The sequence below is a fragment of the Schistocerca serialis genome, chromosome 9 (assembly GCF_023864345.2).
Source record: "Schistocerca serialis cubense isolate TAMUIC-IGC-003099 chromosome 9, iqSchSeri2.2, whole genome shotgun sequence".
In the NCBI taxonomy this organism is placed as follows: domain Eukaryota; kingdom Metazoa; phylum Arthropoda; class Insecta; order Orthoptera; family Acrididae; genus Schistocerca; species Schistocerca serialis.
Window position 1 is genome coordinate 95,131,769 of NC_064646.1, and position 12,452 is coordinate 95,144,220.

The 12,452-nt window shown below is 40.8% G+C and overlaps 1 long non-coding RNA gene across 1 annotated transcript in view; it reads right to left on the bottom strand.

Annotated features, from left to right (window-relative positions):
• The window catches only part of LOC126418835 (uncharacterized), a 41,480-nt gene extending 29,373 nt beyond the window's left edge, over positions 1–12,107 (bottom strand). The window contains exon 1 of the long non-coding RNA XR_007575899.1: positions 11,969–12,107. This is a non-coding gene — a long non-coding RNA (uncharacterized LOC126418835). The remainder of the gene's footprint in view (positions 1–11,968) is intronic.
• Between the last annotated feature and the right edge of the window lie 345 nt (positions 12,108–12,452).

Genomic DNA, 12,452 nt, shown 5'->3' on the forward strand with positions numbered 1-12,452 from the left:
CATAATATCTGAATACCTTCTCAATTACTTAGATTCAAATAGGCGATTCATTCTTTTTGGTTCCCCTAATGAATGTGAGATTTTCCACTTAGAACGTTTGCATTTCCACTCCTCTTTTACCTTCACACAATTTATTTCGCCATCGAAATCTGTATTAATCTTACTAGATATTGTATTGTGAAGTTCAGATGATCCATATCCCCCACATTTCCAATTAAAACAGGCTTAGGACAGGGAGACGCTCTTTCATGTGTCCTCTTTAACCTTGCATTAGAGAAATGGTTCGGGAGAGTGATTTACATTTATACAATGGTCTCCGATTCGAACACAGTGAAGTAAAACTCCTGGTTTATGCAGATGATATGGTGTTGCTGAGTTAAACTGAAGAAGAACTGAAAGACATGTACAGATCTCTCAGGCACAATGCCAGCAAAATGGGACTTTTGATTAACCAAGAGAAAACCGAATATATGGAAATAGGTCGAGTCATAAACCCAAATACTTCCTTTGAAATTGACCAGCATTCTAAATTCAGAAAAGTTCTCCAGTTTAAATACCTTGGATCACGTTCCAACAGTAAAAATATCATAACAATGGATATAAATGAAAGAATAGCCTCAGGTTCAAGACGTCTGTTCTCACTAGGCAATCCACTAAAAAGTAATGCTTCGTCAGTCACCACAAAGATGAAGATATACAACACTATTATCTGCCCCATAGTACTGTACGTTTCAGAAGGGTGGACAGGTACAAAGAATGAAAGAGAAAAACTGAATGTTTTCGAAAGAAAAGTAATGAGAAAAATACGAGGACCTGTGTTGGAGAATGGTGTATGGAGAATTCGAAAGAGTAACGAAATTTATCAGTTAATGGAGTAACCCACTATCATTCAGAAATTAAAAAGTAGGAGACTGCAATGGGCTGGACATGTGGCTAGAATGGAAAACAACACAGTCACCAAGAAAGCGACGCCGGCCGAAGTGCCCGTGCGGTTCTAGGCGCTACAGTCTGGAACCGAGCGACCGCTACGGTCGCAGGTTCGAGTCCTGCCTCGGGCATGGATGCGTGAGATGTCCTTAGGTTAGTTAGGTTTAATTAGTTCTGAGTACTAGGCTACTGTTGACCTCAGAAGTTAAGTCGCATAGTGCTCAGAGCCATTTGAACCATTTTTTTGAATCAAGAAAGCATTTGAAGGAACTCTTCAGGCAACAAGACCATTGGGCCGACTCCGTACAAGTTGGAAAGATGACATAGAGGAGGACATCGCAGCGTTAGGAATTTGCACAGGGTGGAGAGAGGCTGCGAGAGATAGAAGGCGATGGAAGCAGATTGTTGATGCAGCGCGTGGTCTACAGGGCCTGTGATCGCTGAGACGAAGAAGATATTGTATTATTTGCGGCTTACTTCATCATCATCATCATCATCATCATATCATCATCGTCATTCTCACCATCAGCAGCAGCAGCCACCCGACATCTAATGCTGTACTCATGCAAAACTTCATCACCTGTACGCATTCATAAGACTGCTGCGTGTTTTATCTGCTCTCTTTCAGCTGGTTCTTTTGTCTGCCTCTCTTGGAATCCAACAGAGCTTCCATGCTCCATCCACTATCGATTCGCCTACCTATACGTCCCATTTACCACCATATCATTTTCATTACGCTTCTAGTCACGTATTACACTTCCAGAGCCATCTGCTTTATTTTCTGTCCTACTAATTGCTAACATGCCTTCCTCAAGTACACATATCAATCCATAATACGTAACGCTATCATGAACAGTTAAACAGTGAATTGCATCTGTAAACTGTATGTTGTGCCGAAAATTTAGAAACGTTTACATTTTGATGGGCTAGGCATTTCGTTTTTATGGTTAAATGTGGTCCACCATTAAGAAAGCTTAAGAATCATTGGTCTAAATTGTTGAATTGTGGCATGAGTTATATTTCTGAGACTGAACTATTGAGTACACTTCCCATTCGCAGTATCGATTAAATGGATCAATGATAACAAAATAAACTAAAAAAAATCCATGCCGAATGGAGCTACCACGGTCGAAACAAAACCATAAGGACAGAAACAGCTAGACATATCTAGATAATGTGTTCATTTTAGTCGGGTTTTGCAAATAAAATCTTTTTAAAAGTCATGAGTTTGCAAATGATTTTATTCATTTTTGGAATGTATCTTGTGAAACTAGTGTCGAATTTTTTTTGTTAGGATGTCAGTTTCGAGCTACAGGATCACTGTCAAACCATTAAAATCTCCTTAGCACCTAAATATATAATCCATCACGATTTTGATGATTATCGGTCTTAACTGTGTAACAAGTATTGTTCTATTTTTATTTTTATTTGGGATGGGAATTTGTATGTTAAAATGTAATCCTGCGAATTCTGGTACTGACAGTTTTGCATGCGGGACATTCCAAATAACGACAGAGGTGACATACACTGTACATCTTGCCCTTCAACAGCCCCTGGCATTTGATGATAATAGAGAAGTGTTTGAGTACGTGTTGACTTTTCAAATTTAGCTGCTTGGTCATATCCACGACATACGTTCAACCTGTTAAGTTTTTACGTATCTGACACATCAAGATAATAAATTTGAAGCAGCTCTGAGCGTAAAATATTTTGAGTTTTAGGTAAATTTGTCATTATTCGTTTCATACTGGATTATAAAAAAGTATGACGAAGTGATGCTTTGTTGCCTTATGATGATCTTGTATATCGAAACTGTAAATGCAACAAAATACGTACTTGGATGCTGTCAGAGCATTTTCTAAAAGTTTAACAAAAGTTCTTATATTACTACTAAGCGACCGGTAAATATTCGTATTTCCATGAATTGAACACTGACTCCCTCTTACAAGGCAGTAACATTGCTGATAGGACTCCAGCAGTAAAATTGTTGATCAGGCGACAAGAAGAATCTAATAATTCCATCTCGACAGAAGGCAGTGCTGACAGGTGTGAACATTACCAAAATATCACAATATCAGAATATGCCATGGCTGCAAAACACTGACAAGAGGTATTTACAGAATAATGGAGAAAAAATGGTATAAATGGGAATACACGAGGAAATAGTGACTCTACGAATTACCAAAGAAGATAAGTTAAAGATAGGAAAACCAACTTTTATAGAATTTGCAGCTTTGGAAAAGGCTTTTGCCAATTTTGACTGGGATACACTCTTTGAAAGTATGGAAGCAGCAGGAGTAAGATAGGGGTAGATAAGGATTATCTGCAACTTTCAGAAACCAGACTAGTCATATGAATCGAAGGACATGACAGAGAACCAGTGATTGAGAACAGAGCGAGACAGGATGTTATTCAATCTACACATTATGGAAGTAGCAAACGCAATCAGTTAGAAGTTTTGGAGGAGAAATGAAATACAGAGAGAAGAAATAAAAACTTCGAGTTTTGACGATGCCAGCAGAACTGTGTAAGAGACAGCACGAACCTGGAAGAGCAGTAGATCGGAATGGATGGTGTCTTGAAAAGAGGTTATGAGACGAACATCAACAAATTAATACAATGTAATGGAATGTAGTCGAGTTAAATCGGGCTACGTTAAGGGAATTAGACTAGGAAATGAGATTCTAAAATTAGTAAATGGTATTTGCTATTTCGGCGACGTAGTAAATGATGACAGACCAGACAGACAGTCTATAAATCGCAGAGTAGTAATTGCAACACAGGTATTTCCGCTAAAGAGGAATTTATGACCATCTAATATAAATTTACGGAAGTGAAATGTGGACCGTAAGCAGTTAAGAAAAGAGGAGAATAAGAGGTTTTGAAATGCGGTCCTGCAGAAGAATGCTGAAGATTATATGGGTAGATAGAGTAACTAATGAGAAAGTGCTCAGTCGGATTGGAGAAAAGAGATGATACAAGTTGATTAAAAGAAATGGAAAAGTTGATAGTGCACATCCTGAGGCATTAAAGAATTTAGGAGATAAAAATCGTAGAAGAAAACGAAGGAATAAATACAGTAAGCGTGTCCAAATGGATGTAGGTTGCAGAAGTTATTGGGACATGAGGCGGCTTGCAGAGGACAGTCCAACGTGGAGCGCTGCTTCAAGGGGGGCTGGAATACCGAAAAGCGGCAAAAAGTTACATTTTCAGTTTTTAAGTCTATAAAATAATTTGGAATTTTCTGCTTAAAATGGTGCAGACTTTCTTAATAAACTGTAATTAGAAATATTTTTATTTCCTTTTCCAAAATGGTATGTGCGCCCAGGAAAATTACCCAACTTGTGATGTGTACGCACTCAAACATTCACATTTCCGAAAACATTAGGTATAAAAGGTATGCATCTACATATACAACCATACTGCGCAAGCCACCTGACGGGGTGTGGCGGAGGGTACCTTGAGTACCTCTATCGGTTCTCCCTTCTATTGTTCGTATTGTTCATGGAATGAAAGATTGTCGGTATGCTTCTGTGTGGGCTCTAATCTCTCTGATTTTATCCTCATGGTCTCTTCGTGAGATATACGTAGGAGGGAGCAATATACTACTTGGCTCCTCGGTGAATGTATGTTCTCGAAACTTCAACAAAAGCCCGTACCGAGCTAGTGAGCGTCTCTCCTGCAGAGTATTCCACTGGAGTTTATCTATCATCTCCGTAACGTTTTCGCGATTTCTAAATGATCCTGTAACGAAGCGCGCTGCTCTCCGTTGGATCTTCTCTATCTCTTCTATCAACCGTATCTGGTACGGATCCCACACTGGTGAGCGATATTCAAGCAGTGGGCGAACAAGTGTACTGTAATCTACTTCCTTTGTTTTCGGATTGCATTTCCTTAGGATTCTTCCAATGAATCTCAGTCTGGCATCTGCTTTACCAACGATCAACTTTATATGATCATTCCATTTTAAATCACTCCTAATGCCTGCTCCCAGATAATTTATGGAATTAACTGTTTCCAGTTGCTGACCTGCTATATTGTAGCTAAATGGTAAAGGATCTTTCTTTCTATGTATTCGAAGCACATTACACTTGTCTACATTGAGATTCAATTGCCACTCTCTGCACCATGCTTCAATTCGTTGCAGATCCTCCTACAATTTTCCATTGTTACAACCTCTCGATATACTACAGCATCATCCGCAAAAAGCCTCAGTGAACTTCCGATGTTATCCACAAGGTCATTTATGTATATTGTGAATAGCAACGGTCCTACGACACTCCCCTGCGGCACACCTGAAAGTACTCTTACTTCGGGAGATACAAATGCATTTCACTCTTCTGTTGTAGAAACTTTGACATTTCGTTTGGTGCCATTGTCATAGAAACTAGCTGTGTTTGCTGTACAGTTTTCGATCTGTGAATTAATGTTTTAAGTCTAGAGCTTCTTTTTGCACCTCGTTCGGAGTTTGTTACGTGTCTTCTTACTACTTTCATTGCCTGAGCGACTTACTTTCTACGACGCCTTGAAGTGTATATTTATTTAAAAAGCGTAAGTTCTGTGGGAACTGATTTACGGACACCTTCTGTGTAAGTGATTCTGCTGAGATATCTTACCGCTCTCGCACTATAGACACGACTTCTTAACAACAGCCCACAGCGAGTTCCTTGTCACCATAAAAATTCTATCCCAGTGGCTGCTATGGAAGCAATCCAGCTAATGTGTAGAGGCTTGGGACAGCCTCATCATCCTAGAAGTTGTGCAAAAACCTCATAATTTGTGAACTCGTGTGCCTAAGAATTTAAAACGGGGCGGGGGGGGGGGGGGGGGGGGTTCACTGATGCTGTTATTTCGTCTAGGTGGATTAAAGGTCGTGGAAAGGCTTGACATTGTACATGATGTTAACACCAACGAAGGTCCTCAACTTCTGGCCAAAGTGCGAGTAAGCAGGGATCAGTATGGATGATGATGTTTGGTTTGTGGGGCGCTCAACTGCGCGGTTACCAGCGCCCGTACAAATTCCCAACCTTTGCTCACTCCAAACTCGCCACTTTCATGAATGATGATGAAATAATGAGGACAACACAAACACCCAGTCATTCCTGACCCCGCCAGGAATCGATCCCGTGCTGGGGAAGCGAGAACGCGACCGCGAGACAACGAGCAGCGGACGGATCAGTATGGAGCTGAATATAATATAAAGAAATCAAGGGCAGATAGGAGAAGAGAGCTTCTGGACGAAGAAGAAGAAGAACCGTAATATGACGCCGATAACTGCCCTGGACAATTCTGATATTGAAATGAAAGTTGTTTGTGAATCTTCACAACACATAATGTTAACCTCATTTTCAAACTTTTGAAATATGTACCTTTATCTCACAAATTACAAAACCAACGACATTCAAATTTTCGGAAGTGCTATAAAATAGCTAAAAGATGCCACTGGACTAGAATCATGACAACGACCGGCTTTTTCTCTGAATAAGGGAGATTTATATGAAATTCACCCAAACTAACAATGCCTAAAGGGTAAAAAATTGAAAAGTATTATATCAAAAGGAGCATCGATTGTAGTTAAGTGAGATATAATACATGTTGAGAACAGTTGTCAAAATTTCAAATTCTAGATATAACAATTTCAGAGAAAAAAAAAAGTACATAAATTTAGCTAATTTAACATTGGCGAGATAGGGCGTTCCGACGTCCGTCAAGCCAGTTTTTGGACTGAAGACCGTAACAACGACGAGATCGATGAAGACTAGAGCAAATGTTATTCAAACGGTAAACGAAAAGCGCTAGTCTTCGGCTTTCAAGGCCATCTTGAGGCATTTACTATTGTCCCCAAAGAAGTTACAATGTTTGTAAATGATACTTCCTGGCGGATTAAAACTGTGTACCGGCCCGAGACTCGAAGTCGGGACTTTTGCCTTTCGCGGGCAAGTGCTCTACAATCTGAGCTACCCAAGCACGACTCACGCCCCGTTCTCGAAGGTTTACTTCTGCCCGTATCTCGTCTCCTACCTTCCAAACTTTGCAGAAGCTCTCCTGCGAACCTTCTGTAAAGTTTGGATGGTAGGAGACGAGATACGGGCAGAAGTAAACCTTCGAGAACGGGGCGTGAGTCGTGCTTGCGTAGCTCAGATTGTAGAGCACGTGCCCCCCGGAAGGCAAAGGTCCCGAGTTCGAGTCTCGGTCCGGCACACAGTTTTAACCTGCCGCTGCAGAGTGAAAATCTCATTTTGTAAATGATATTAGAAAATAAGTTACACATCTATATTGAACCAGAAACGTACAGTAAATAATATCTTTGACAGTGTGGTGGTAATGCATGTAAAAAGTAAAAAATTGAACAGTAAAACAACATAAATGGAGCAAACAGGAAAACTTCAGCACAAAACTGGAACAGTAAGCCTACATTGTTGTTGTTTTGTGGTCATCAGTGCTGAGACTGGTTTGATGCAGCTCTCCATGCTACCCTATCCTGTGCAAGTTTCTTCATCTCCTAGTACATACTGCAACCTACATTCTTCTGAATCTGCTTAGTGTATTCATCTCTTGGTCTCCCTCTACGATTTTTGCCCTCCACGCTGCCCTCCAATGCTAAATTTGTGATCCCTTGATGCCTCAGAACATGTCCTACCAACCGGTCCCTTCTTCTAGTCAAATTGTGCCACAAGCTCCTCTTCACCCCAATTCTATTCAATACCTCCTCATTAGTTATGTGATCTACCCATCTAATCTTCAGCATTCTTCTGTAGCACCACATTCCGAAAGCTTCTATTCTCTTCTTGTCCAAACTACTTGTCGTCCATGTTTCACTTCCATACATGGCTACACATCATACGAATACTTTCAGAAACGACTTCCTGACACTTAAATCTATACTCGATGTTAACAAATTTATCTTCTTAAGGAACGTTTTCCTTGCCATTGCCAGTCTACATATTATATCTTCTCTACTTCGACCATCATCAGTTATTTTGCTCCCCAAATAGCAAAACTCCTTTACTACTTTAAGTGTCTCATTTCCTAATCTAATTCCCTCAGCATCGCCCGACTTAATTCGACTACATTCCATTATCCTTATTTTGCTTTTGTTGATGTTCATCTTATATCCTCCTTTCAAGAGACTGTCCATTCCGTTCAACTGCTCTTCCAAGTCCTTCACTGTCTCTGACAGAATTAACATTGTCATCGGCGAATCTCAAAGTTTTATTTCTTCTCCATGGATTTTAATACCTACTTCGAATTTTTCTTTTGTTTCCTTTACTGCTAGCTCAATATACAGATTGATTAACATTGGGGAGAGGCTGCAACCCTGTCTCACTCCCTTCCCAACCACTGCTTCCCTTTCATGCCCCTCGACTCTTATAACTGCCATCTGGTTTCTGTACAAATTGTAAATAGCCTTTCGCTCCCTGTATTTTACCCTTACCACCTTTAGAATTTGAAAGAGAGTATTCCAGTCGACATTGTCAAAAGCTTTCTCTAAGCCTACAAATGCTAGAAACGTAGGTTTGCCTTTCCTTAATCTTTCTTCTAAGATAAGTCGTAAGGTCAGTATTGCCTCACGTGTTCCAATATTTCTACGGAATCCAAACTGATTTTCCCCGAGGTCGGATTCTAGCAGTTTTTCCATTTGTCTGTAAAGAATTCGCGTTAGTATTTTGCAGCTGTGACTTATTAAACTAATAGTTCGGTAATTATTTCGCCTGTCTCATACATCTTGCTCACCAGATGGTAGAGTTTTGTCAGGACAGGCTCTCCCAAGGCCGTCAGTAGTTCCAATGGAATGTTGTCTACTACCGGGGCCTTGTTTCGACTCAGGTCTTTCAGTGTTCTGTCAAACTCTTCACGCAGTATCGTATCTCCCATTTCATCTTCATCTACATCCTCTTCCATTTCCATAATATTGTCCTCAAGTACGTCGCCCTTGTATAGACCCTCTATATACTCCTTCCACCTTTCTGCTTTCCCTTCTTTGCTTAGAACTGGGTTTCCATCTGAGCTCTTGATATTCATACAAGTGGTTCTCCTTTCTCCAAAGGTCTCTTTAAATTTCCTGTAGGCAGTATCTATCTAAGCCCTAGTGAGATAAACCTCTACATCCTTACATTTGTCCTCTAGCCATCCCTGCTTAGCTATTTTGCACTTCCTGTCAATCTCATTTTTGAGACATTTGGATTCCTTTTTGCCTGCATCATTTACTGCATTCTTATATTTTCTCCTTTCATCAATTAAATTCAATATTTCTTCTGTTACCCAAGGAGTTCTACTAGCCCTCGTCTTTTTACCTACTTGATCCTCTGCTGCCTTCACTACCTCATCCCTCAAAGCTACCCATTCTTCTTCTACTGTACTTCTTTCCTCTATTGCTGTCAATTGTTCCCTTATGCTCTCCCTGAATCTCTGTTTAGTCAGTTTATCCAGGTCCCATCTCCTTAAATTCTCACCTTTTTGCAGTTTCTTTAGTTTTAATCTACAGTTCATAACCAATAGATTGTGGTCAGAATCCATATCTGCCCCTGGAAATGTCTTACAATTTAATACCTGGTTCCTAAATCTCTGTCTTATCATTATATAATCCATCTGATACCTTTCAGTATCTCCAGGATTCTTCCATGTATACAACCTTCTTTTATGGCTCTTGAACCAAGTGTTAGCTATGATTAAGCCTACATAACAGTTTATATTAATAAACAAAAGCATTAAAATAAAATTAGTACTTGATAAGGGTACTTCAGATGGTACAAAACATGGAGAGCGATACACAAACCAATTGAAAGAAGAAAGAATTATCAGTGTAGCGTCAGAATATATGAGCATTTTAAACAATATCAGTAAGATTAACAGAAGTGAATAAGTACAGGAAAATGGAGATGTGTGAGGGAACATACAGCAAATGCCATCTTTGTGAGTGTGGTGGTACTGCATTTAGAAAACTAAAAAGTTGAAACAATATCCAAATATAAAAGGAGCAAACAGGAAAAACATTAACACTATACTCAAACCTGTACCTTTTTAACACTTTGCATTAAATAAATAATACAAGTGAAATAAAAACAGTACTTGAGAGACAACTACAAGAGGTATTAAACATGGAAAGTAATAGAAGTAAAAATTAAAAGAAAGACTTATCAGATGTTACTAAAGTATATATGGATTACACAGACCATTTTAATAAGGTTAAAGAACACAATGAATACAGGAAAATTGGGCAATATGTAGGAACAGACAGATTAGGAAGTAATGAAAAACAGAGGGGATTATGTAAAGTTTAGGAGAGGAGAAGTGTTAAGCTGTGTCAGGTCATTTAAGATTAGATCTAGACTGTAAGCTAGATGTTTGTTAATTTTCAGGGCTCCCAGTAGTAGTGACCTTCACTCAGTACATGCTCAGGAAATGTGGAGTCATTACTAAAGCGACTGGACGCTACCAGTTTAACAGAGAGTGTGCTAACGCAGTTACGATGCGGCTCATTCACATTGTACTCCTTTCAGATTACGCTGATACAATAGCTCCCTACTTAGCAATCATAGACAACCGCTCCCTCACCGATAGATCTGTACCTACAGATTGGAAAATTGCGCAGGTCATACCAGTGTTTAAGAAGGGTAGTAGGAGTAATCCATCGAACTACAGATCTATATCATTGACGTCGGTTTGCAGTAGGGTTTTGAAGCATATACTGTATTTAAACATTATGAATCACCTCGAAGGGAACGGTCTATTGATACGTAATCAGTGGTTTCAGAAAACATCGTTCTCGTGCAACGCAGCTAGCTCTTTATTCGCACGAAGTAATGGCCGCTATCGACAGGGGATCTCAAGTTGATTCCGTATTTCTAGATTTCCAGAAAACTTTTGACACCGTTCCTCACAAGCGACTTCTAATCAAGCTGCGGGCCTATGGGGTATCGTCTCAGTCTTGCGACTGGATTCGTGATTTCCTGCCAGGAAGGTCGCAGTTCGTAGTAATAGACGGCAAATCATCGAGTAAAACTGAAGTGATATCAGGTGTTCCCCAGGGAAGCGTCCTGGGACCTCTGCTGTTACTGATCTATAAAAATGACCTGGGTGACAATCTGAGTAGTCCTCTTGGGTTGTTCGGAGATGATGCTGTAATTTACCGTCTAGTAAGGTCATCCGAAGACTAGTATCAGTTACAAAGCGATTTAGAAAAGATTGCTGCATGGTGTGGCAGGTGACAGTTGACGCTAAATAACGAAAAGTGTGAGGTGATCCACATGAGTTCCAAAAGAAATCCGTTGGAATTCGATTACTCGATAAATAGTACAATTCTGAAGGCTGTCAATTCAACTAAGTGCCTGGGTGTTAAAATTACGAACAACTTTAGTTAGAAAGACCACATAGATAATATTGTGGGGAAGGCGAGCCAAAGGTTGCGTTTCATTGGCAGGACACTTAGAAGATGCAACAAGTCCACTAAAGAGACAGCTTACACTACACTCGTTCGTCCTCTGTTAGAATACTGCTGCGCGGTGTGGGATCCTTACCAGGTGGGACTGACGGAGGACATCGAAAGGGTGCAAAAAAGGGCAGCTCGTTTTGTATTGTCACGTAATAGGGGAGAGAGTGTGGCAGATATGATACACGAGTTGGGATGGAAGTCATTAAAGCAAAGACGTTTTTCGTCGCGGCGAGATCTATTTACGAAATTTCAGTCAGCAACATTCTCTTCCGAATACGAAAATATTTTGTTGAGCCCAACCTACATAGGTAGGAATGCTCATCAAAATAAAATAAGAGAAATCAGTACTTGAACAGAAAGGCTTAGGTGTTCGTTTTTCCCGCGCGCTGTTCGGGAGTGGAATGGTAGAGAGATAGTATGATTGTGGTTCGATGAACCCTCTGCCAAGCACTTAAATGTGAATTGCAGAGTAATCATGTAGATGTAGATGTACTCAGCTTTCGCAACACGTACCACTGGTATGCTAGCCTACACGAATATAATCGGAAGTGTGCGAGTAGTTTCTGAAACGACGGTGTTAGTGCTGGAGGAGCCAGTGCGAGTGCTCACCTGCTGCTGTGCAGACGAGAGCGGCGAGGACGAGAAGCAGCGCCGGCAGCGGCCTCATCGCAGACAGCGTCCCCCCCGCCGAGTGGGACGGAGGTGCGTCATCAACTCTCCGAGTCCCTCGCCTCATATATATATATGCATTGCCCTACGGCGCGCTCCAGTAGCGGCCTGCAGCGGTATCAGTGCGTGAGCCATCGCCTCGTCATATGACCTCGTGTCATCGGCTGCGGCCGCCCACGAACGTCTGCCTATCTCTACCCGCAGACTTCTCGCCGATAGTTCGTCCTCGTCTTTGCCAAAGGGAGAAAAAAGAGAGAACGACGAGGAGCAGAGGTCGTCATTAACTGTCCAGACTCAGGGACGCAACTGTTTTTCGTGTCCGCGGTATCTTCAATGCGATTCTGTCTGTTCTAATTATTCGGGAGTTGACCGTCTGGTTTTGAACTTTCCTTGCTTTTTTGCGTTTAATTTGATTGGGAAACCT